General features: G+C 37.2%; 2 long non-coding RNA genes across 2 annotated transcripts in view; one reads left to right on the top strand and one right to left on the bottom strand.

Moving 5' to 3' along the window:
• Positions 1 to 6,042, bottom strand: part of LOC139698977 (uncharacterized) — a 639,213-nt gene extending 633,171 nt beyond the window's left edge. The window contains exon 1 of the long non-coding RNA XR_011703037.1: positions 5,329 to 6,042. This is a non-coding gene — a long non-coding RNA (uncharacterized lncRNA). The remainder of the gene's footprint in view (positions 1 to 5,328) is intronic.
• A 2,730-nt stretch (positions 6,043 to 8,772) lies between these two features.
• The window catches only part of LOC139698681 (uncharacterized), a 64,407-nt gene continuing 45,566 nt past the window's right edge, over positions 8,773 to 27,613 (top strand). Inside the window, exon 1 of the long non-coding RNA XR_011703005.1 lies at positions 8,773 to 8,787. This is a non-coding gene — a long non-coding RNA (uncharacterized lncRNA). The remainder of the gene's footprint in view (positions 8,788 to 27,613) is intronic.

Here is a 27,613-nt window from a genome sequence, read left to right as displayed (position 1 = left end):
AGGACCAGTATAAAGCTGCATGACTCTCGGTTTAACTTGTATGCATCACACGATAAACGTCAACAAGGACGTAATAAAAAAAAGTAAGTTACAATTCTCCAATAGATAAATTGTGGACTTAATCGAATTGTAATTCTCTTTTCTTTATTATGTTCGAATTCCATCGCATCACGCCTGAAGCTGATACTTAATTTGATAATTATGGTAGATTGGTCCATTCGTGTGATATGAGGGAGATAGAATGCACTGAAAATAGATTCAGAAGACCTTCCCTTCATTTTAAAATCGCGTTTAATAAAAACAAAGCTAAAAACAAAAAAATACGCCCTATGAACCTAGCTGAAAAAAATAAGCTCGGAAACTAATCTGCTTAGTTCCGCCAGCCGCCACACGCCTCCTGGGTGGCTTACAGGATACGAATTAAAAGCAGGGATAATTTTTTGTAAAATAAGAATAATGATTATAGAAAGGTTGCACCAAAATATATGTGACTTCTTTGCATGTGCTTTACTGCAGCTCAAAATTTAGCACTGGAATTGAAACGGGAGAAAAGATTGCTCAGGCATGTATAGAATACGTTTAACTGTAAAATAAGGAGATTTGTATTTTTTTAAACAATCCAATTTTTTCCATTCCGATGAAAGAAGACTTTACGTTTTCACATAGGGCTTTTCATTACGACCTAGATTTTTTTATTAAGTAACATCTTCAGGTGAGTGTCTTCTTTCGACAAAAGGGATTTCCGTCATGTTACGCCTAGGCTATATTATTTCTCCGTCACTTTTTAACCTGGTCTATATGTTTGGTATGTTCAACAAGTAAAAAATGGAGTTTATTTCGACTACCGTGCATATAAAATTCATCCTCCTAGGATTTACAGCCAGGGCATCAAGATTCAGCATCACCTTCGAAATGAAATCTATTTGTGATGGATAAAACCTTTAGAAGCAGGAATTGCAATGTGGCTGGTGTGTTCCAAAATGATAAATAGAAGAAATTCAAAGTTCCACTCAAGCATTTAAAAATTCGGTACAAGTGGGGATTGTAGCGCAAATAGAGCATTCTTTGACTATTTGTACGAGATGAAAATTTTTGCTGCTATAACCATCATTTTATAGCTGCTACATGAATTCATTACAAAACTTGGATGACGATGTTTACCATCAACAAGCATTAAACGAAATGTCTACTAGTCTTTTGTTTAATGGTTTCTCCGCGCTTAGTGATGAAAGAAAACATTTATTGGAAACTATCTTCATTTGAATAAACATAACAGTCACAGGTTTAACTTTTTGGCATTCCTTCATAATGAGAGTAAAAAAAAACTTTGCACTTTAACATTAAGTGATTTTGGAAGTACAAGGTTTCTTTTTACCCCATTCAGTTTAATAAAATACAAGAATACAAGATACTTTTATAAAAATATCTCTTATGAAAAAAATGTTTAATATGGTTAATCGATAAGATACAAACATTTTTCTGTTATTGAAATTAAATTGATTACGCCACATTCTTCTTCTATGAGCTGCAAAAACTTGCTAGATGTTACAATCGGTAAATATTTATTATTAGCGAACCATACGCAGTTATTCTTAAGTTTAATCGGATTAATAAATGTCACATCAACAGGAATATGAGTATTCACCTTCGTATATCACATTTGACTGAGGCAAAGCGTATAATTCTCTAATCTCTAAATCTTGAAATATTTTTTGACCAAAAATTTCGTGTTAAAAGCGCGATTATAAAGAATAATAACTGCATTAGCGCAAAATATTTCTTCCCGATTCTATGTTGGTGATTCACTTATGTTAACGGTGCTCGTATGAAATAGTTCAAATCTTTTCACCAAAAAAATACTGAATTTCTTATTGGCTTCCCTCAATACAATAAATACACCAACATTTTGTCAATCAGAGCTTCACTGAGCTTCATAATTTTACTGGAACTTGAAAACTACATTTACCTAGAGCGTAGCCGATAATTCCGTTTTATATTCATATGCATATATACATTTTTTTACGTCAAACAACGCAATTCAGGCTATTGTGCCACTGAAAATTCTTCCTATGGCTATCAAAAAACACTATCGCGGGCTAAGTTGAATTTCGATGCTCTTTTGTCGCTGCTCAACAGTTGCGCGTACTCAACTCAGCGGAATCATCACTTCGTCAGTATCAACGTGTGTAATCGCAGATATGCAAACTGTGAGTTATAGTTTTGAGATAAATCATTTATCAGTATATACACTTTAATAATGGAAATGGTGACTAGGAAAAGCATTCCTCTGCTCGAATAGTTAGTTATTGATTATTTTCTGCAAAAAACTCCGTGAGCTTTCCCAAAATCTTTCGATCCTTAACGTTTTAGAACATGACTAATTATTTATTATTATTTAACGCGTAGTATTTCCTTATATATATACATATATATACATATATACATATATATATATATATATATATATATATATATATATATATATATATGTGTGTGTGTGTGTGTGTGTGTGTGTGTGTGTGTGTGTGTGTGTGTAAATTACATTCAAGCACGAAAACCCACTAAAGCAAATTTTTATCCTCGCGATTTGCTCGATTCCGCCTCCCTCACCTCTCCTGTGTTCATCATTTACGCGTGTTCCTATCCCTTTTCTGTATATATATATATATATATATATATATATATATATATATATATATATATATATATATATATATATATGTTTCCCATCACGGTAGCGACGTGTGGGGACATTGGATTATCATCAATAATTTAGTCTTATGAACGATGCCAATTAACTTTTAACAGCAAAGCAAAGAGTGAACGTGCTTTTAGACAAAAGACGTTCTTTGAGCAACAAAGCACTTCATTTGGCAAAGCATGACTGTCACGATCATATGAAATTACGCTCACAATGCACTCGCAATTTCTCCTCGCGTCGCATCTAACCATGAACCACCGAGAACCTAAAATTCAACGTCCATTAATTCTTGAAACACGGAGCATACTCGTGGAGCTGAAGGAGCGTTTTGCGAGGGAGGGTGGAGGAGGGGAGGGGTGCACGGCGTAGCGTAACGGCAAATCGATCGTCAACGCGTTTTTCTGCATGCCCTCAGTCACGAGCACGTCAGTCACGTGCGTGGCAATTTATCGCACGACGCTGTAGTAGAGGGGTAGCGTGCGTGATTTCGCATCCAGAAACTGCGTTTCCACAAGGATCTCCCTTCGACTTTCTCCCCTCCCTTCCCTTGTTCTCCGCTACCACCTCTGCCCCTTCGCAACCGGTACCCAACCAAAAGAGAGGAATAAAGGGAAAGAAGGGAGAAAAATAACGGGAACCACACGACGCATACGGCACAAAACACTCACTCGCCACCCCCGGGGCTTAATATCGATTTCCACCTTGTGCGAGGAAAATAGATTATATCCGACGAACCACGGGGCCAAGCAGACCACTTCATCGATTGAAAGCGATGGAAACGTTACCCCAGAACACACACATACGTCCTTATTCTCTCTTTCACACACACATATATATATATATAGGAAAGGATCGACGTCAAGGTCTAGTCATCTAATCTGTGTCTATCGACGTGTCTCTCTCTCTCGTGCTCCAGATGAGTCCGTGTGTTGATTCCCTTTCTCCCTCCACTTCACCATTCACCCCTACTCCCCAGAAGATGACGTGACACACTCAAAAGAATACCCTGCTGACGGCGTTTAACCTTCAGGGAAGGACGAAAAGGTGACCAGGTCAAAAGAAAACGGAGTGGCTGTGCTCCATGAAATATTCGTGCGAAAGGCCCGCGGGAACTCGGAGCGATACGAGTCTCCCTTACTGAGGCGCGAGGCGTTGCGTCGACGGGAGCTTTGAACTGGGAGTATGCCTGAGAGTTTATTTATTTTTTTAAAGGGATCGAACGTAGAAAAACGTCCATATCGTTTGAGCGGAAGGACATCCATTTTAGAACAAAATAATATCGAGCGGATGGAAATAAACCTTTAAATGACAACATTAAGATTTTTTTTAAATATACGACCATTATATGGATATATTTTTTTTAATCTCATGCGTTTCTGTGTTGGTTTGCTACGACTACGCGTTGAGCTTCAAAATATATCTGACGACATCGGAAAAAAAGTGAATTCTAGCGACCGCACTCGTCCATTTCGTCGCTCATGCGGAGTGCTCGTTTCTTTCCCGGATGGACGGGAATGGCTCAAGAGGGGTAACGCACATCAGGGCAACCTTTTCATACCGCGTGAGCCGAAAATAACTTCATAATTGGCTCAGCTTCGCAGATATCGCGGATCATGCTCTCCGCCAAGGTCGTCAACGCACATATTTTCGGCAGAAATACCTGAAGATGTCACATCCCACCACACGCGAGAGAGAAGAAAAAAACAACACGCATTTTCCACCCACTTCATAACGTCAACCTAATTTCGCCACCCCCTTCCTTACCCTACTCCCTTCCCCCACCTCAACTTAACCTCCCACCCCCACACACAGTAATCTCGAGGGCCTCCTCTGCCCATTCCTCCATCCGGCGCACACACACACACACACACCCTCATGTCCTTAACTCTCTCTCTCCCCCCCTTCCACCCTCTTCAATACTCCCTCCCCAACACAGAGGTACTGCCACACAATCCTAACCCCCTCCATCCCCCACCTCAACCACTTCCAGAAAAGACCACCCACCCCCTTCCATCACCTAAAGCCAAAAACCCTCTCCCGCCCTCCATTTTGATTCACCTCCACCCCCAAAATCCGCCATAGAGGGATGGAAAGACGGTCTCGAGGGGGGGGGTGGGGGGCAGAAACGGCGAGGGGGACTACTTAAAACGGTGCCAGATTAGCAGGGATCACCACACACAAACGAGACATCTAACTCGCCTCGAAGATACCTATTACAGATATGCAGACAGACACACAGTAGGGGATGCATAATGTGAAAAGAGGAATGCATAAGGAACATGCAAAAAATGTGTCGCTATCTAAACACAAACATCATTAAATGCATCTAGAGCGGCACACCGCATCTCATCTATTAAGACGAAGGACGAGAACACCAAAAAGGATCTCCAGGAAAAAATATGAGGCAACTATTAAAGACTTGAGGGAGGATGGAACGAAAAACGACAGTCAGAGGTAAGAGGACATTGAATGAAAAATTGGGATCAACATAACGTCTTTTTTCGAGGTGGTAGTCTAAGGGTTTTCAAGCTATGGCGGTAATCAAAACGGAAAATATTTGATTGGATAAACTAGAATGGGGAAAAGGTTGTAAAAAAATTTTATTTCATTTATCACTGGCCACGTACCTGCAGTTTTTAAAAAACAAGTGAGAAGCGTTAAGGCGTGTTGTTGTTGTGACGACGAGAAGGTTGGTTGTTGGACGAGGGCTTTTTTTCCTGCACAATCGAGAGATGAGATTTGGGTGAAGGAAGGCGAAAAGAGCGTTGGATTAAAGAGTGCGAGGGTAAGGCAGTTGCAGGAGTGGCCGGTTAAAGGGAGTACTTTCACCGGCTGTGGGAGGGGGTGGAGCTGAACGGGGGGGGGAGGAGGGTACGCAAAAGGAGAATGCGAATGCAGAGGGAAAAGGGAGAGGAGAGGATTGGTGGAGATGGATGAGAGATGGGAAGGATGAGGGTCTAGGATTGCGAAGGGAAAGGAAGAATGATCAGGACGAGATGGAATGCGAAATAACTCTGCTGGCTTCGTCTTCTCCTCCTCCTTTCTCTCGTTTTAAAATGTTTTCGGGGGAGATGGGACACGAAAGAGAGAGATAATGATGGACACCTCCCTCTCTGATTCACCAGGGAAAACAAAACCCCCACCGACGGGACAACGACAGAGATAACGAAAGGGGGGAAGGATCTTGAAGAAATTTGGCGTCACCCCGGGCGAAGTTAGATTTTTTTGACTCTAAAAAGTGTTGGCAGGACGTGAAAACGACGGCAACTATGGCGAAGTTCCGATCGAAAACGGTTCGAGCATTCAAAAAATATCGAGTATATGTGAGTGACGAGGAAAAAAAGCTTTCTTTATCAACACGCTACTACGGCAGCGGTAGGCTCTAAGCAGGAATCCGCCATAACTGAATGCGATGCGCAGAGCAACGTTATAGGAGCAAAACCCCCAGAGCAGACCTCTCTCTCTCTCTCTTCCCCAGCACTTCCCTCGCTATCCCTCCAAAGGGATGGGTACATTTTAGGTCCGCTGGCCAAGCAGCAATAGAGACTGGTGGCAGGATTCATAAGATTCGGAGCGAGTCTCCGGAATGTTGTCGATGACGCAATACTGCACAGCGCAGCTGAGGCCCCTCTGAAAGAGAGAGAGAGAAAGGGAGGGGTGGAGAGAGAGCTGAACGGAGGGGGATGAAGAGGGGAGGGAGGGTGGGAGAGAGGGAGAGAGGGGAAAGGGGCTTCGTGAGGCGTCAGGGAGCCTAGCTAGCTTTACCCTCAGAGGGTCACTCCACCAGCTTTTGCCAACGCCCAATACTTTGCATGTCGCTGTCAGATGACTCTCTCGCGCCCTTCCTCCACCCTTCCACCCTAAAACCACGAAAAGAAGAAAAAAGTATGCGCGGTAGGTACTTCCTTAGCGGAGACGAGAAGAGCGACTGACTGTCACGGGGCTCGCCTACTGCGAGACGAGGGTAATTTGCTTCAAATGTCTTTTGGCCTCGTGAGTGGTCCTCTCGGTAGTAGGGTACATCACGGTGGCGGCGAGAAGGAATGCAAGCCTCGCATAACGCGAATGAACTATGGACGGATGTGCTCGCTTATGCGAAATTTGTTTTCCAGTCGTGACGCCCGAGTAATATAAAATTTGATCAAGTAATTAGCCTGGTGCGAAACTTGCATTCTCGATAAAACGAGTGGGGGAAATATGAGTTAGATATGAGTTAAATCAAAATAGAACTAATTGCAACGGAGTACTTTTCTTTTGAGTTTTAAAATATTTTCCTTCCAATTCTATTATTTCTAATGTAATCAACTAATGACTGGAAAAGCATATTCATCGTGGATGATAATGGTATATTTCAGATCTAAATGGAACGTCAATATGACCTGCACAAGATTGAGTTTTCATCAAAACCCATGGAGAATAATAATACATAATAAGTAATGAAACAGCTAATCTGAGTATATCAGGGAGTATTACCTATATATATTTTAAAATATCTAGTGGCGGTCATATAACACGAATTTCAAAACACCAACAATTATAAAAGTTTACCCAAAACGAATTAGGGGGAAAATATATAACCATAGGTTTTAATTTTTAAGTTACTCTGACGTTCAGTACTGTTAACATGTTGTTAAAAGTAAAATCTGAAAAAATGTTAGATATTTCTATAATTTTTTGAGAAACGGATACGATACCAAAGAATGCATTTACAGCTCAATGAAATCCATCGGATTGTTTAATGAATACCTTTACACTCAATTATCGCCTTATTCATTGAATATACGAGTTAATTCAATTGAATTCGGCGCGATTTGCTTTTAAAAATGAAATTCGTTATGATTTCATCTCGATTATACTGATATGGTACTTCAATCGATGGCAGTCTGTCGGATTATCCTATTTCACGTAATACCAAAATATTCATATTATTCAAGTGTACAATGGACATTTTCTTGTACTTAGAAACATTTTCATACATAAAAAATAAAATTTTCAATAAAATTTATTCAGTTGGAATTTTAACAACATTAAATGCGAGGTGACTGAATAGCTTGGACAATAGAGAATATATTTAAGAGAGAACATTTTTGAACTTCTAATCAAATTGACTGATTACAAATAAAATACGTTTATTAGTGGATTCTATGTTGGAGTGAACGTGACTGTCATTTGATGACTAGTATGAAATGCATGCCTCAAGAAAAACTAAAAAACTCAATTGCAAATCCATTGGTATAAAATTTGCTTAAGTGGAAGGATAACTTTAAGTGTTGTTCAAAGAATGTTATTTAGATATGCATCACAATCATGGCTAATATCCCTTCATGACGTAGTTAAATTTCAACGTGGCGAAATGATGTTGGCAGAGAAAGAAAGAGAGGCTCACTACAACGCAGTAGAGTGTTCTCAATTTTATTAATAGCAAAAATAATATCATTTATTAATCCATCAATTATTTTCATAAACTTTCATTTCACCTTAATTCTAGTGCATATCTCTGGGCCGAAACATGTCTAATTGATATTATTCATTATATATGTGTGTGTAAGTATGCGTTGACACATTTATGATAAATACTTCTACTTCAATTTATTTAACATATTTACTTTTTAAATAACCATCTGTGAATGATTTGTCAGTATTAACAATTTAATTAACGCTTCATAGATCATAAAAACATTATTTTCGGCTACGGCTATTTGAGGAATAAAAAATTATGGATTTTTAATTGATTTTTCCACGGCCATTTTGCGGATATCCTTCAACTATGTGAGCCACGCGCCAGTCAAGTAGAAAAAGCGCAGTCAGCGAGATTTTCAAAATCCCCTTTTCATTCTTTCTCCAGCGGGGAAACCAAGAAATAATAATAAAAGAAATGACCAAGATAAAAGAAAAAAAAGAACCTGGAGGAAGAAGCCGGAGGCCGGCAGCGCCTTCTTTCGCGGACAACTCCATTTTTATCGAGAGAGTGGGTTTCGACCGCGACTGCAGAGCAGTAGCGGTCGCAGCACGGGGAGACGCCGAGGCGGCGCCAGTCGTCCGGACGGCGCCAGGGCGGTCAGGTGGGAGAGGCGACCAAGGCGGCGGTGGGTAGCGTAGTAGTGAATGACGCAATACGCTGGCAGCTTGAGCTATTGCATGACCGCGGCCGAGGAGTAGAACGAATCCTCGTGTAGTGTATTGTTGTAAATACTCATCACAGAACACACACGGTGTAGCCTAAATTTTGCTCTCTTCCATTTTCATCCAAGTAATCATAACAGACAAATGAAAGGTAAGGCGATTAGGAAACTAATATGTTTCCATATTTCCTTCAAGGTAAAAACATATGAAACACCCATCTTCTATTTCTTTTACCTTTTGGATGAATCCCATCAAAAAATTAATTATGTCACGCAATATAGATTGCAATACTTCATATTCCGCCTTAAAAATAAATATAAATTCTTTTTTCTTATATTTTTATTTCACTGTAAATTAAGTAAAAGTCCGGCCTCGTAAGTCAAAGAATTTCTTTATTTATTTAGCCCGACTTCGAAAACAGCACTTTTTGTCTTTTACAACGGACTTTTAATGGTGATAACAATGGAGACGATTAAATACACCCAATCCCTAGGAGGAGGAAAACCCACCCCGGTGGGAATGCAATCCACGGCCATTGGGTTGGCAGACGAGAACGTTGCCCCGCTGCGACCGGGGCCAGAATGATTGTGCATAATATTGAATTAATATCCATATACAAATGCTGTATAATATCAATATGAAGATAGGAAAATCACCGAAAAAAGTGAACAGGATTAACAAAAACAAACTCTTTATCTAAGGCACGTGAGGAGGATAGGTAGGTCGATGATGTTTCAAACTCTTATAAATATTATGACGTTATTTTTATAGGTAATTTCAATAAATTACTCAGTACTCATATTACGCCAAGAGCTCGATATAAACTCATCACCTTTGCATTATAGTATTTGAAATGGTATTATTTATTAGCAGGTAATTTACTTTACATTGAATTTCCCTACGGTAAATAGAAATAATTTTTTTATTGTTTTCTGGCAGGTAAAATGATTCAAACAATCTGATAACTCTGGGAATTGTGGAGAGGTAAATAAGCAAACGAATTAATGGAAAGGAACATACCGCGTGATATCAATTGCAGTACATCGTCCATGAATGTAAAACTATTTTCGTGATTAATAATTATTTGACAAAACCAAATCATGAAGTGGTGAACTACATTTTTGACTTATTCCAAACGATATTCACTTTTTCAATTGGAATAATTTTAATTTAATCAGAAACCTTTACTTCCATCATTTAAAGACGAAGTTGGCTCATGGATTACGCCGTAGTTTTTCTTTTTAACATAGCTTATCTCTATCATATACCTAAACGAAGTCATATTCAACGAAATCCTTTACACATACAAACTTGATCGTTTAGGTTTATTAGGGTAATCCATATATCTACCAAGAGGTAGTTTAAATAAGCAGCATCATTTTTCCCGCGAAGATCTGTGGAAGTCTTCAGCTTGTATCTTCATTTCAACCTACTTAAGAATGCACTCTTGAAAAGCCAACTCTTGAAAAACACGTAGAGAGCATAAATTGTAATGATTTTTTTCATGTGAGTAATGGGGTGAGCACAATCTCTTTAAAAAAATCTAAGGAAATCCGAGATTCCTAACCTCACGTAGGTCTAAGAACGTGTGCCAAGCTTCATCGTTTCAGGTCTTGGAGTGAAATTGCGAATACACAGCGTATATAATTTAAGGCTTATTCTAATGATTCAATTTTGCAGCATGAATAATTTTAAAACAGTCTACCTCGTTAACTGGCTTAATTTTCGTTTGCATACACGATATATCAATGCAGTTATTACTTGAACGCAACTTGCAAATCGTAGACTAAGTTTTTTTTATTAAGACTACATTCTTGCAGAAAAATTGACTGACATTGTACCAAAAATGCTGCACCGTACATATTTTCATGCACGATTATTTAAATCAATTTCATAAGACCATAATTATTTAAACCTTTGGATTCTCATAAATTTTTAATAGAATTTTAAAATAATTAAAATCCGAGTATTGATTTCATTTGAAAGCATGTTAACTGTTGCCGAAGGGGATATAAGTGATGAAGTAGAAATAGCATTGGAATTTGAGGAGAGTTTCAGAAAATCATTGAAAGACAATTAACCGTAATTCAAAGTTCTATGTGTAAAAAAACTACAGTTTCGAATGTGAGCTTTTTAAATGTGTATTTTGCTAACATTGCAAATACTAAGTTCAATTTATTTCGATTTGACCTTGAACCTAGTTCACATACATGGTTACGCTTTTTATTTTCTCAAGTTTAGAATCGAAATATCAGGGAAATTCTTAAGGTTATCCATTCACCATCTTTAGAAACAATCATTTATTTTCGATTTGCGGAAGTTATTAGCCTCATTTCAATTGGATAATGTGCATAAAGAGCGAAAGATTTTTAAATTATTATTTCTTATTAGATACAAGATTTGACAAAAGAAATGATTATAGTACCATATTAATGGTACCATAGTACAATTATGTTAGTTGGTTATATCCACCTGAGGCGTATAAATGATAGTTCCTACCCGCCATAATGTGGCTGACACGACATCATAATTTGAATTTAAAATTTTATTTACCCTAGATAGAAAAAGATAATATTCTACAACAAAATGCCCTAATATAGAAATGCTATCATATAAACTCCTGATCAAACAAAACATTAAAAAATTAAAACTTAAAGAAATTATGGTAAATATGTTCAGTATTACATTTTATACACTTCCTTGTGACTTCTAATTTAACACTTTTCATTGATGGCTATTGCCAATAAAATAATACTAGATTTATTGGACAGAAAACTTGACAGGGTAGAATGAAAAATATCCCATCACGTGTCCAGTATAATCTAAGACACATGTAAAGAGCATATTATAACATAATATTAAGATTAAATTAATCAAGGTAAAAAATGTGAGGATGTATGAGATAATTCTTCACGGTATCAAACCATTCTAGTGTGATCACTGAGTAATCACTAGAAACAGAATATTTCTTCTCACCCTGAACTCGCAAGATATTAAATACATTCATATCAAATACAATCAAATGCATATATATATTAAATACACACATTAGAATCACAAGGCGTAAAGTGATAGCTGAATGTAGTGCTATTATACACGTACAATAAGCAAATTGACCAAAATGTTCTTACTCTTTTATCCTTATTTGAAAAACAAAGGATTAATATTAGAGAATATGAAAGAGAATTCGTATCTTTGGACGTAACGATTTCTTTATCAACAGGACATGGATTCATTTCCATTAGAAATTAAGATAGCGCCACTAAAGGAGGGAGAAACGCAGGGGGCGAAAAATTTGTAAGATATGTGTTGCCCAACTACGCGTTATCTTCAACGTCAACCCAAATTTAAAAATACGCAACTCACACCAATTGAACCAAGTCTAGGGATGACAACGATACCATAGGCGCAGAAAATAATCAAAAGAGACAAGGAATGAGGAAGGAGAGAGAGAGAGAGGGAAAGGGTTGTGAAGAAAAAAATAGAATGAAGAGAAAGAAGGAATCTCACGGAGGGACGGAATAAAAAATAAGATGTAAATAAAACGGAGTGCATGGGAGACACAAAAAAATAAACTCGCCTCCTTTTGGATTGTGGCAGTGTGTGTGTGTGTTCTGGTGGTTTGGCTGTTCCATTCTCCTCATGGGAGACGACGGTAAGGGTTGGCGCGGTCCTTGCTGTGGAGAGTACGTGATGGCGCCTAAATATTCAAAGGATCGCGTGATAGACGGTCGTTAAGGGGGACTGTGGTGTCTGCCTGCCTCTAGATGGGAGATTTCGTGGTAGTAGCGGGACGGTGGTTGGGGGGGTTGGGGGGGAAGATCGCAACGGGGGGAGGCAGGGAGACCTCTCGGTCACGATGGGCACCCTGACGACGGGGGCGGGGGAAAGAAAGACACCCTTGCACATTACATCTCGTCCTCCAATCCCTCCCTCCCCTCCCCTTCCCTGTACTCCCACCCGTTTACGATGCCTTCCTTGCACTCATTTATTCAAGGCATTCTATCTATTAGAGGTAGATCTCGGACGGTCAATAACTACTACCTACATCCACATCTCGCTCCTGTTGGCCCTACGTTGCGTAGCTCTTCCTTCCAAACTTCTGCCTGCCTCCATGTTGTCCAACAAACCTTGTCTCTTTGCCTTCCTCCACTTCGCTCGCCCAACTTTATTCCTGCTATCACGATCCTCGAAACTCCACTACCTTTTAGGTATTTTCACTTTTTCTGCCTTTTTCGGATTCCCAAACAGCAACTTTATTTCTTCGCCCTCGCTATTCGTAGGTTATCTTCTTTGTCCAACTTATTCCCTTCATTCTTAGCCGTACCAATATTTCAAAAAGCTTCCAATTTATGGTAAAAATGTCCTACGCTCTATATGAAAGCCTTTACTATTCCTTTCTTGGCCTCTTTACTTATTTTTACCCGTTATTACTTCTCTCCTTCTTGTAAATGATGGATTCGACGACGCACTTCTTCTCCTTGTCCTATTGCTGCTCATTTTCCTCCAAAATACTGTCCAGTTCTGCGCGTGCTCAATTGTACTGAATTCTTGTTTTATTCTTCTTCGTACATTATTAAATCTCGTCGGACAAAGTGAATTGATTTCTTAATTGGAAGAAATGGAGATCGACTTTCAAATTTCAACGACCCACGAATATGACCTTCCCGTGCTAATGCGTGAGTGCTGGGGCAAAATCCTCCTTTTATTCCACAATCCATGACCCAAAGGGGTTGAGAGTTCGAAAATCACCTAACATATTCCGGTAATTTCACCGGAGAAGAACAGAATTTTGAGGAAAAAAGTGTTAAGGAAAACAGTGCTGACATCGGTCCAAAGTTTATTGCGAAATAGGGTTCTAAAGTAGACGAAATCATTTTCTTAAAGTAATTAAAGACCTGTAAACTGATTTTAGCTATCATCGAATCATTTTGATAACCAATTTCAAACGTGTTTTCTTTACTTCGGTAATCATTGTAGTTCTAAAACTTGTTAATTAAATCAATATCTCGAAAATAGATCTGAAAAACTAGAATGACTGTTAATAATCCTGTTCTTTTCCTGTAAATGGATGGTTTAATCATAAAGGGTTTTGGTAATTCCAAATGATTCTGTAGAGTGACTCAATTGAAAGGAAAGGACAGCTTTTTACAACCAAGCGAATGAATTTCAGCTTGAGATGTAGAGAAACCTTGAGTGATTAGGATTAAAAGGTTGAAGCAATTATAATATAATGCTTTTGAGAAAAAAATATTAAAGACTGGATGAAGAATAAAAAACAAAGATAGAAGAATACCAAGCCAAGAAGGAAAGTAATATGTGAAATAGAATTCTTGGCACGGAAAGAGAGACATATTTTGAGAATTAACTCAACTATTATTTATATGATGATACTTTCTCTTTTTTCTACCCCTTTGGATTCCGAGGTATCATTTGTAAGGCTTACAATCAATGCGAAATATGTCTTATAGTTTTTTATGTATCCTATTAATGCCAGAGTGCTAGATGTTTGCCAGTTCTTTCAAAACCAACGTCTCCAAATATTCAGACTACCATTTTGTTTCCCTTTGCTAAACCCATCCAGCAATCCTTACCAGATGGACTCCTGAGGATGGCACCTTAATCGGGCAATGACGTGGCTTTGACTAGAGTAGTGTGATGCATTTAAGGTCTACATGGTTGACAGTTTCATAGGCACGTGAAATCTCAGCTTAAAATTTAATACACATGATGTATGACTTTCAATTCGATTAATCATTGAATATTTTGTATTAAAATCTGATATAAGATTGAGTGTTTGATATTGAATACGAACAACGAAAAAAAGGGGTGTCTTGCCTTGCCTGTTTCGCTATTGTAGTAAAGAATGTGGAAATGTAACGGGAAGTAAAATTTAAGTTTGAAGGAGTGAAGAAAATATAAACTTTAAAAATAAGTCTTAAAAGGGGGCCAAGCTAGGGCGTGAAACCTCTACGCCACCTGTCCAATGAGCGTAGAACTAAAAGAACGAAGCATTAAAATGCCTCGGGAGGAAATTTTTTTGATGAAAGGTTGAAAGGTGAGGAGAGGTGTCGGTGTAAGGGAGTGGAAGATGAGGAAAAACGAAACAATGATAAAGATCCCTCTTCCCCAGTCCCATAACAGCTTTAAGGGGTAACGTTTCAAATGTTTATATTCCCTTCTTATTTTTTCAAGAACTCAAGTGTCTAGTCATCTGCTCGTCATAGCGTGGAGAAATGAAAACATAAAGATTTCCACGGATGCGAACAGGAGCATTCTACTTTCCTTTTCCTCCGACAACATCATTTTCATGAAAGGATCTTAAATATATCGATGCTAAGTTTTGTCCAATTATTTTCAAAGATAAAACGAAGCAGTTGATTATTATACATATATTATTATATTTTATATTTCCACCGAGTTACGGCAGATTTTTGATGCACACAGCCGTAACACATTACTGTGTCTATAAATTCTCATTAAATCGAAACACATAATGCTTAACACTCACGTTAAACATTAGAATAAGTTGTTCTTTAGCACAGCACAATTTTCTACGTACTTTAAGTAGGTTGCATTGAAATTGCAAGTAGTATTTTGAAATGGTTTTCTAAGTTCTTAGTCTTAATATCGCTCTCCCAAACAACATTGAAGAAAAAGGTTTCCCCCGCGATATTTTTCATAAAAATAGACATTAAAAAAATCTTTAGTTGAGTTTATGCATCTCCTCATGGCAGAGTAGGACTGCCACCAGAATATTTATGGATTAATGATAAAGATATCCATGTGGTTCTCTCGAAAAACCTATATCACGAGCACGATTATTTTATAGTTTGTAAAGGTGTTCACACAGCGGCCCCAACCCGCCGTTTTTATATAAAAAATAATTAAAAACTTGTGAAAAAAAGTCAAAATCACATGGTCTCGAATTGGGACCATACAACTAGATCAAAAATATAATTTAAAGCAATAAATTTAAAGCAAAACTCAAAAACATTAATAAGGCCCTAAATTTACTTAAAAACTCAAATAATAAACTCAATAACTTTACTTAAAAACATTCATTTGTTCACTAACTGTGAATAAATGGGTGTGTCATCATATACTATGGTAACACATTGACTCGTTCGTAAAGATCCAACCTCCTTCATTGTACTCCCGTAAACAATGGGGAAACTCAAGTTGTGTGGAAAGTGTTTTTGTGCTAGAAAAAGGCTTTGAAAGAAATTATACATGCTGCTACAATATACCATTTTAAACCACTTTTTGTCAGTAATATCAACTGAACACAATACCCGTTTATGTGTAAATTTTGACGGTTTCTTTTTAAGCATTCATTTACAGAACAAGACGTAAATCGTTCGAAATGTACATGCCATATATTGACAAATTAATTCATGATAACAATTAATTCTATCCAAAAATCTACCTTTTTTCTTCCCTCTACATTGCATTCCCGATATTATCCATCTATCGCACAGTTTTTACTGTCACTCTGTATATTCTGCATCCACCTGTTCAGCCTTTTTCGACTTTTTCCGAACAACTATCTCTCATCTTCCCGCCATACTGATGAACTACAGTTCTTGTTCCTTTCCGTCTCGTGTCTTATTGAAAAATTCATGTAAAATAGATTATTTGGGAAATATATTTCCGCTAGCGACTAGCACTGCATTTAATTAGTGCCACGGTGTAGAATGAATCTTTTGGCATCCGTGTCACATAATCTTTGATATTTACAACGGAAATACCATTGATGAATGTTACTTTGGTTCCGCTGTTAGATTTTGAGGTCGTTGTAATCGAACCCAACGGATTAGTTTGAAAAAATTATCGAACTGAAGCATATCAATATTACTTTGTACGCCGTTCATCGCTCCACTCTCTTTCTCCCCTTTCTCGCTCTTCAATCTTCATTTCCTCTCTACTTCAGCGGCACCTAAGTTGTCAAAAGGGCGCAAAGGGCCCTTCTACCTTCCCCATCCATCCCAGGGCCCTTAAAACCCCCCGCCCATACTCCTGTGAGCCCTCGTTTCCAGCCCTTCTCTTCGTACCCTTCTCTTCTTCCATCCTTCCGCACGCCAGACCTCTCTCTCTCTCTGTCCCCCACTCCTCGTCAATTTCCTCTCCATATTTTCCCGGCACCACTTCTGCGTTCACCGAACCCTGCTATTTCACCCCCTCACCCACCGCCACCACCTCTTTCCCTATCCCCTTTCCAATCATTATGTAAATCGGTTTCATTCATCTCTTTCCTCCTCCTCCCTTTGTGTTCAACCTCTCATGCGTCCCTCAGCCGACACTTCCCATTCTCTTCTCTTTTCCCTGATCATTCACTCACTCACTTCTCTCCTTTCCTTAACTCTACTCACTTTGATTCCTTCCAGCCATCCTCGACATATCCAATGCCTAATTTTACAACTACGTTGTTTTCGTTCAAAACTGGGTTTAGTTTTTATACCGAGTTTTATACGATTTGCATAGTTTCTTCATTTACGAATATTCGATCCAGTACGGAGATATGCTGTTTCCAAAACGGTGAAAGCTTATTTCGAATTCAATTCTATGTGCGGCACTTCTAAACTGAGTAATGATGAGCTTATATTGATAATTAGCCAAGCATACATTTTAGACATACCTCTTAATTTAACGGATTTTATTTTTTAAGGGCAGATAATTGACTTTTAATTCTACGGTACTCGAATCAACTTTATGGAACTAAATGATGAATTGTGAAAAATAAAAACTTTGTAATTTCGACTGAATTTGATTTAAAACGATCAGTTTTGTCAAACTTTCGGCATTATCAGGTCTCGACTTTTTGTCTAAACCAGGCGTTTTAAATAAATTGCAGCAGAACTTACAAAATTTTTATATTTCTAGTTCTAATTGATTTTCACCAAGGTAATTTATAGTTTATTTTCTTCTCTAATTATTCACTGATAGTCCGTTAGCTTCCCCTTGACTTGTCAATAATCCACTCCTGGCTTATCATTTGATTTCCTCGGGACCGCACCAGCAAAGTTGACTGAACGCAAATGTTCGAGAAGGGAACTCGAACTCTTGATTTTTGGTTTAGCAGTCGAGACCGATGGCCACCTTAATAACCCATTCGGCATTATATATTTATCAAATACAGTCATCACACAGTGAACATTATAAATATGAATACCGAGCAAGAAGTCGTAGTAATTGGATTTATGTGACCCGACAGCTAAAGTAAATTCCTACAGCAAACACAACTCAAACAAGGGTCATAAATTTATCCCACAACAAATCAAACCGATGACCTTGGGATTATTCGGAGAACTTAATAACAAACGAATTTATCCGATCACCCTAAATTAGCTTCAACTAATTAATGTAATGAGTGGGTGTTTGTAACAGTTGCTCATTACTACGTAAAAGCAAGAGAGCGAATGGAATTATTCATAAATCGAAAATCACAAATTTAATAAAAGGTTATTGATACAGTCAGGAACCCAATTCCATCTAAGATTAAAATTCATTTTCCTTGTAGCCACCAAGAACTCGTTCTTTATGTTGTTGGCGTCCATTCCTTATTACGTTCACGCATTTAGTTTTGCCTTTAGGACCAAAATCTCTTAATTTCCTCTTCTATCAAAAACCGCTAGTCCTTCTACGGAAAAGACTATTCTTTGCATTCATCTCGATGCACGTGAATCACCCACTCCCAATGTGCCCTCAGAAAGTATCGTTTCCTGCGAGTCGCATTTATCTGGCAAACTGAATTTTGAAAGCAACGAACTTGTTGTGAAGAAGTGCTTCATAGTCCTTTGCGCATCTCTAAATGGCAATAATAGTCGAGATAAAGTTGACTTAACGATACAGATTTCTCTTCACAAAGCTAATATGAGCAAACTACATCACGTAAATTAAAAAAGTAATCTATATTGAAATATAATTGAAGTTAAGGGAAATAAACGTAGTAGTCCAAGGCATTGTAGAGAAAATGAAGAGATTATTGAAGGAAAGTCAGAGTCATGAATGTGAAGTATATACAAATATGGCATTTCGTATACATTCAAAGTCATTCAAGGTATATTGAGTGACAATCGGAAGCTGGAAAGAATAATAAAGGTAAAAATGTTGACAAATTGAGGTCAAGAAAGTGGAATTATTGGCATTTTGGATTAAATCAGAGGAGTAAGATGTTATTAAGAGCGAAAGAACTAAATTTTATAATTTTTAATTCATTGTTTATGAATATTTTGTGTCATTACACTCATAACTTAGGAGCGCAATTTTGAGTTGTACCAGGGTCCATTGAGATCCTACCATAACTCAGTTGCGCACGACTAATAAAATATTTTTTTAAATGTATTTACTTTAACTTTACGTTATTTTTACCAACATAGTTACCAGATATGGATCTCAATCATGATGCATAATATATATGGGATGGTTATCTTGATAAATGTATGCTCACAGCTGAACTCATTTCTGATATTTAAATAGTTTTTTAAACTCAAATTATAATTATTACTCAATTTTCATCTTATTTTTCATATCCCTGAGTTCCAGATCTCAAACGTATTTTTTCTATAGCACATTGCCTCAGATTAGTTCTTTGGTTTCTTTTCCTCTCTTATCACACTATTAGGGATCTTTTTCTTCTGCGCTAGGTCTTTCATCCCCACCCTTTGCAGTCTCTTTCATCACTTCTAAAGCTCTCCGGCAGAATTCCTCCTCGATTACGTCATCACGAATCCCCTTGCATCTTAGATTTAGGTCCATCCTCCCTTCTTACACTCTCTTTTACATTCCAGCTCTCTACTCCAGCAATGTCTCTCTCCTCTTGCATTTCCTTTACGTCCGCAGTGCCATCCGCTTTGCCAAGGGTGAGAAGAACACTAAGAAAAGGAGGAGAGAGTATCCTTTCATTATAATCTCCATAAAAACAGTAATCCGCAAAACCCCTCACCCATTGATCCTGGGCTAACACCCCCCTCTCACATCATCTCCTACCGGTTTTGTTACCATTTGCGGCTTGAAAAATGCATTTATATGTTTTCTACACATTAATCACAGATAGAAGTGTTTCTGCTTTTCCCAAGCATGCTCGGACACAGGTTCGTATTTTTTTAGGTTAAATTATTTCTTTCCACTCTTTTACCAGGGAGAAAAAACTCAAAATGTTGCCATAAAAACTGCTACCTTCGAGATAAATTGACTCAAAATTACTATCTAATACTTGACCTTTAATTAAATAGGCATTTTTTATAGAAAAATAAGGTTTTACGAACACAAAAAGCTCATTTTATCTCTTAAAAAATCTCTTTATACTGCCTGAAATAATGTTAAGATAGACATATACCCGAGGAAAGTCGGTCGTTGGTGCAAGAAGATAGGAGTAGCTGTGAGGCTTTTGAGACTTCGGTGTATAGAAGGATGGAATAGATGAAGTGTAAAAAATGAAAACAAACAAACAAGTAATTAGAATATTGGGGGAGAAAAGAGTTGATAGAGGAATAGTATAAAATATTAAGTAGGATGTTTGCGAAGCATTTTGATTGCGGAGGAAATCCTGTAAAACTACGAGGGTCATCCGGAAAGTAGTACCCGTTCGTGCCGCATGAAGTGCTGCCGACGCGAGTAGCCGCTGGACGAGGTCAGATAGCTTCAGTGGCTTGTCTACCTTCTCTGAGCCAAGTTGCGTGACGCTAGCATTGCCTGTGTTGTTTCTGTGATTGTTTACAATGTTTAAAAAAATTGAGAACGCCGCCAGTTGTGAAGTGAGGGCAGTGATTAAATTCCTCAATGCAAGAAACGTTCGCCCATGTGATATTCATCGCCAATTAAAGGAGGTGTATGGAGACAATGTAATGGACGAGTCGTCTGTTCGGCGGTGGTGTCGCAACTTCAACATGGGGAGGGGGAACACACACGACGATGAGCGTTCGGGGAGACCGTCTGTCATTACAGACCAACTGGTGAGCTCAGTTGACGAATTCGTGAGGAACGATCGGCGCGTCACAATTGATGACATCTGTGAGCATTTTCCCAATGTTTCTCGAACAATTGTTCATGAAATTGTTAAACACCATCTGCATTATGCAAAAATTTGTGCAAGATGGGTCCCTCGCGTATCTCAATGAGCTGGCGGCGAAGGACTATGCAGCAGGAATACAGAAACTTGTCACACGTTATGACAAATGCCTTAATTTGCTTGGAGATTATGTTGAGAAGTAGTTTAAAGTATCCTCTTTCAAATAAAATTTTTTATGTTTGTTAATATTTACTTTTGTGTCTTTATTTCACGAACGGGTACTACTTTCCGGATGACCCTCGTATATCACTGTACCTATATTTGTTTAATAAAAATAATTCATCGGAAATAGATATTATTTATGAATAAATTAAAGAAATTATGAATTTAAGAAAAAATCCAATACAAGGTAATGAAGAAAATTCCAACAAAATAAACCGTATGATTTTATTGATATCAAGAACGCAAATAAATAACATATAAGGAAGACTTTTTTTATATCTAGACTTATTGAACCAGATACCTTGGCATTAAAAGTTCATTTTTTTCATCAAAATAATAACCAAACCTTCATGCAAAGAAGTACTTCAAACATGAGTACATACTATGGTTAATATGGATATTTTGGAGTTAAAAAAAGACGGTTCAACTGTCATGGGGAGACGAGACCTGTCTCTATTATAATAAAACCATAAACATAGTAATCAACCGGAAGGTCGGTTTGGTGATTGATGGCAGAGTTCACCCAGTACTAAGCTCGACGGCCTGTGTAATTCACACATCAGGGTAGGGGGGCCAGTTTATTTCCCTGTGCCAGTTATGGTTCCCAGCAAGACGTGATACCCGAAAAATCACTTTAGCTTGGGTGGAGCTGCAGGTGCCCAGAGTGCCTTGCCCGGGAATCGAACCCGGGACCCTCCGGTCAGCAGTCCAGCGCTCCACCCACTGGACTACCACGGTCCACTCTTTCATAACAAGGCAACAATTATTGAAAACAATATGGTCCAGGATTTAAGCATGGATAATTTCGCAGATTTTAGATACTTCGAAAATTATATGATATAGAAGGAATAAAATCATTAATTCTGCAGGTGCCCAGCCATATTGTTTACAAGAGTCATAATATAGCATTGCAATCTTACCTTTGTGGAAATATTTCCTATCCAGGGATAAAATTGAACATTATTAAAGGAGCACTTGATCAAGCCGAGAGGGATAAGGTCTCCTCCTCCTATTCTGCAAACCATAAACAAGAGAATTCAAATTAATAACGCAACTACTCTTGAGAAACTCACTCACACACCATCCAGTGGAAATTTTCACATGGCGTGTCGCGTCGACAGGACGCCGCCGTATCGAAAATTTCATTTCCGCCGGCAATTTCGGCCGCTTCCTGATGGAATTCGATGCGTGGGGGGGTCGGCTAACGTAGGGAGGGCGGAGAGGAGGCTCCCTGGAACTCTGGCAACCCGTTAAACAAGCCCAGACTGTGGGTTGCATACGCTCCACGGGGTGGGAAAGCGAGAGTCGAAAATGGGAGAGTTAAGAGTGGGAGTGAGAGAGGAGAGAGAATGATGGGCGCGGGAAAGAGAATGGAGTGCACTGCGTACTATCGGATGGTGGCGGCGGCGGTGGGGGAGGGTGGAAGGGGTAGGAAAGGGAGGGTAGAAGGAATGCGTCGGTGGTGTGGGATGTTGGGCGTCGTTACTCTACAGCCACGTTCTGTGCTGGGAAAGGTATTCATTCACGGCGAGGGAGATTAATTGCTAGATAAACGTTTATACCCTTGGCGAATTTCGGAACATCTCTAAAATTAAACTAGTTTACAATAAATGAAAAAAATAATACGAGTATAATATTGGGTTTGTTGACACATGGAAAGGCATTGCACTCCTATCCAACTGCTAAATACTTCAGGTCGGGAATAATCAATCAATTATCTGTTTTTTTTAAATATTAGATACTCTAATCTCAAAAACTACAATAGTACAATATCCATTGAACATGTTACAAAGTCATGTACACTGATTTACGCTATTAATTACTCCCTAAATTTGTCCAAAGCTTATTTGTACTTATCTTGTTCGCTGGGTGCATCTCCCTAGCCTTGGCTTTTATTTCATTCCATCAAATATATGATCCTCTACCCTTTAATAGCACATCTGCCTCTCAGAAATTAATGAGCTTCTTTTCTGTTCCATAATTAATTACTTAAACCTTACTCACCTGCGAATTAAAAAATTTCTGAAAATTCTCTTCATTATCTTTATAATTTGCATGCTTTTGAGTTTGGAGGTCCAGTCTCGACTGAGGCCCTTTAAATATCTCTTAACACCACCTTTATCGATACTTCTTAGCAATTTTAGCTCACATTATTTTGAATCGGTGTTATTGGAGTCTTCTAATGCACATACAAGATTCATTTTTGTGGACTTTGACTTGGTTCCTGAATTTCTGTTTGATTAAGATGTAATGTCAAGTGCATTTTTACGTTATACCTTCGAGAATTCTGAACGCATATTTTTCCTCGTTAAATGTGAATAAACAGGGTACCATAGCTTGATGAAATGTTTAGGATAACTTAAATTAGGATTCAATCATGCTCATCCCGTATAAATAGTACTTATTTTTAAATGCATTGAAATATTGCATCTCCTTTGCTAAACTTTGCAAGTTAAATTAGTAAAATGATAATACTCAATTTAACAAGTAGTGAGGTAATATGAAGAAATTGAAAATTTTATAGAATACACACAGAAGTAATGGTAAATAAGTTAACGCTTCTCATCAATCATAAATGAAAAGATTACCTAGCTATTTTCATCCAAATTGCAGCTAAAATACTGACATAAAGTTAATTTAAGTACAGCGATATGTTGGAAATGAATGCTTATACATTTAATGACATTTTACAATGAGCTAAAGAACAAGAAAAGATACACAATTTAGGAAGTTCCATCTTAGTAATTGTGCACATCATATTCTGATTAAGATGAGGAATAATTTGCAATTCGATGTCAGTTTGAATCTTGTTAATTTGAGACGAATAACCTATTCAATTATCAGGAGTTATAAGCTCACATGCTATATGCAAAATTTTGTATTTGAGCGCGCAGAACATCTGGTGAAAAAACTGAATGATTAAATCCTTGAAACTAGGGAGAAAGAGGAAAATAGAATCTTCTAGAAGAGACGTTTAAAATGGTTATCAACAAAGGGATATAAAAAAGATACTATTGTGCATAGCTAAAACTAGCAATGTTACTACCACATTTTTGCATTAGAAACCACATGTGCGTGTAATTTCGTCACCTAATTAGAATTTTTTAAGTTTAGAGCAAGTAGTGCTCTAGTATATGCTTATTCTTCATTATGAAAAATGCAGATAATTTCTGTCAATAAGTCGTACAATAAGAGCATAAGATAATTTAATTCAATTAAAAATAATTCAATGGTATCTTCAGCAGGTTGAACCATAGTATATTATGCAATTTGAGTCCCGTAATAAAGGAGTAAAGCAATATTGTCAAATTCAAATGAATCGCAAATACACCACTTCAACTGAAATACGAGCGAGAAAACAAATAATTTTCTTTTATAAGAAAGTAGAGCCTTGTTATTTAGACGTCATAATTAATTTTCTCATAAATATCGAATGGAAATTAGTTCTTCAAAAACGTGATTACGTCATTTCTATTATTTTTTATGAATATTTTTTGCAAAAAATCGATCAGGTTTGCGGGCGAGTTGAAATTACGGGATTTCAATTTACAACTGTCGTAAGCATATCTTTAAAACACCAATATTTCATAATTTATAAAGCAATATACTTTGATCTAGCTCGTACTGGGGATAACTCTATTCTTGACCGATTTAGGTTCAGATTCTTGAGTATATTTTTCTCCCTAATGACTTTACTAACGTTGCTCGGTGAAATGCCTATGTCAGACGGACTGGCTGACACTTGGAAAGTAGAGATAACATGACGGCCACAAAAATGTGAAAAACATTATGACAACTTCAAAATCGTATTGAAGACTATTTGGAAAAGAATGGTTTGAAAATTCATCAAAATTTGGTTCAAATGTATATTTCCCCAAAAAACTTGAAAAAATATATATATTTGTAGAAAACAAACTTCTGATATAATTATATATTGAACGAAGAGTATGGCTCAAAACGATTCAGAAAATGATGGGATACAATATTAGAAGTGGCATACATTGCAAGAGACATTACGCATGTACAACAAGCACAAAGGCCTTCCATCGAGTAAACCATACACTTTAATAATCTTTCACTTCATTCATACCGACATTCAAACGATGGAAAGAGCTAAAACCTCTTGATTTTAGTATTTTGGTCACTTTCTTTAGTATTTGGTTCTTTTCCACCCTAGTCAATATCAACCCGAATGCTCACAGGAAAAAGTGAAAAATAACTTAAGATGGAGGGGATCACGGATAAAAAGTGGTTTCAATTCTTTGCCAAGATTATCAGATAATTGTGATTATAGACGAAAAGGATATGATGATTATTCTAAACAATATCTTACGTGGGGATTTAGACATTTGCACAGAGGAAAAATTATAGGGCAAAGAAGAGAATGTAATTACAGAAATAAAGCATGTGTGTGTGTGTGTATATATATATAAATATATATATATACATATATAATATATATACATATATATATATATGCATACATACATATATATACATATATCCATATATATACATACATATGTCCATAGTTTAATTATGTATATATATACATATATACATAATTAAACTATGGGCAGCAGCAAACAATATGAAAAACACACAAAAAGAACACCCACACGTTATTTCTTAATGATTTCGACGGATCTCATCAACCGATTGTGGGCAAGACTTAGTTTTTGTATCACCATCATTGCCTTAGGCTAATGATTCTTCTCTAGTTATGACCTTTTTTTAGAAAATTTGGGTCATCGTTTGCGGCTCGCAGGAAGTCCCCTACAACTGTACCGCAAAATTATTGATGCTGCAATATGGCAGTGATTATATTTATTTAAGTCGAAAATAATCAACTAAAATCCATATGGTAATGACATTGACAAGATAAGTTCAGCAGAGAGAGAGAGAGAATGAAACGAAGATGGGGATAGCTTAGGTCCCGACGTACTCAATGGCGAGATAGAAGCGGAATTACGGGAATTTAAATGAAAAGAGGCTGTGAAGATAAAAGAAATTCAGGAGGAACGACTTGAGGGTTTAGAAAACGTGGAAAAAAAATTTTATGTGTTAATTCGTAACATCTATTGGGAAGAAAATTGTCCAGAAATTTTCCTGGCTTCTTATCTCACCTCTCATTCGTAAAGAAAGGGATAAATAGCCATTAGTGAGTACTTTAAAACAAAACATTTAATTGATTTCGAGCGAATTTTTAATTAGTACTTAAGATCATCAATAAGAGAATAAATAGCGCTACCATTCATTACTTCAGAAATGATTTGTGTTTATTCAGAAAGGGAAGAGGTATGCGTGATGCCATTACAGTACAAACCAGTCATAGAATAGGTCAAAAATACAAATGAACATGGAATACAATCAGAATATTTTTGTTAGTTTAGTAAATTTTAAAAAGATTTTGGTAAAAAGAATTAGATAGAACTAGTGACTGTATTTCAGAACATAGGGGTAGATCCGATGGTCAGAAAATTTACCAGGTACTTGTGTAAAGTTTTTAAAGGACAGATAATTGGAGAGTCGGGAAGGGCAGCATTAGAAAGAGTGATAAGATGAAGGTGCCCGTTACCACCCGTGCTTTTCAAGGTAAACGCGGAGATAATGGTTAAAGATACATGGAAAGATATAGAAATGAAAGTTATTTGGAAATTCAGGAAATCAGGTGGGTTTATAGATAATTAAGCTTTAGTTTACTAGTCTCTCAAGAAGTTTACAATTTTGCTGAGCGTTTTAGACAAGTGCTGGGATTGGTATGGCATCTTTAGTGATAGTTATATCACTGTAACTTATGAAGAGTTATAAAATTCAAAAATCTAGGTTTTTTAATAAAAAACAAAGCTATATTTTATCTCGATAAAGACCAATTTTAAAATTCTCTTTTCAGGAATCCGTTAAAATATGAAAATGGGTGAATATTCATAAGATATGTATACTTTTGGTAATTGTATTATTGCGTTTAAAAAGTATATTCCGTTTTTAGCTATGTGATACTCAGCGCCATTTTTGCGATTCAGGACGCCATTTATAGACTAGACTAGGCTAAAAAGGGTTCTGCATCTCTTTGAAAAGGTGGCATTCATACGACCGAAAAGACGTAATTCTATCGCAGGATATATAAAGCAGCAATTATGGCATCATATAAAATCTTATTGAAATTTGCCAAAAAAAGCTCTTCTCGGTTGAAGAGCTTTTCTTGGTAATTTTTAAAAAGATCAAACAATCCTTGATTAGGGTGGAAAAATGGAATGAATTGCTATGTTCAAACAATCGTTGCTGAGAAAGATGAATTTAGTTCTTAGGAACGCCATCGAGATAAACATTTGGTGCATACTTCTCGTCAGTACTATAGATCAGAGGTGGGTGTTAAGCTCATTGAAATTAAATATTTTTTTATAATTTTATTAAATAATTGATCAGCATCTTAAACACAATAAAAAAAATTTAGCAGCAATTCTCTAAGTTCCAAAGCAAGATCGATTGCCGAGAAACCATTACCCTGCTTTCTTGAGGCATAAAAATTCCACTTAAATTATTCGGTATGGATAAGG

This window comes from Hetaerina americana, unplaced genomic scaffold, assembly GCF_022747635.1.
Source record: "Hetaerina americana unplaced genomic scaffold, ioHetAmer1.1.p SCAF_9, whole genome shotgun sequence".
NCBI classification, from domain to species: Eukaryota; Metazoa; Arthropoda; class Insecta; order Odonata; family Calopterygidae; genus Hetaerina; species Hetaerina americana.
This window is presented reverse-complemented; position numbering and strand designations above follow the sequence as displayed.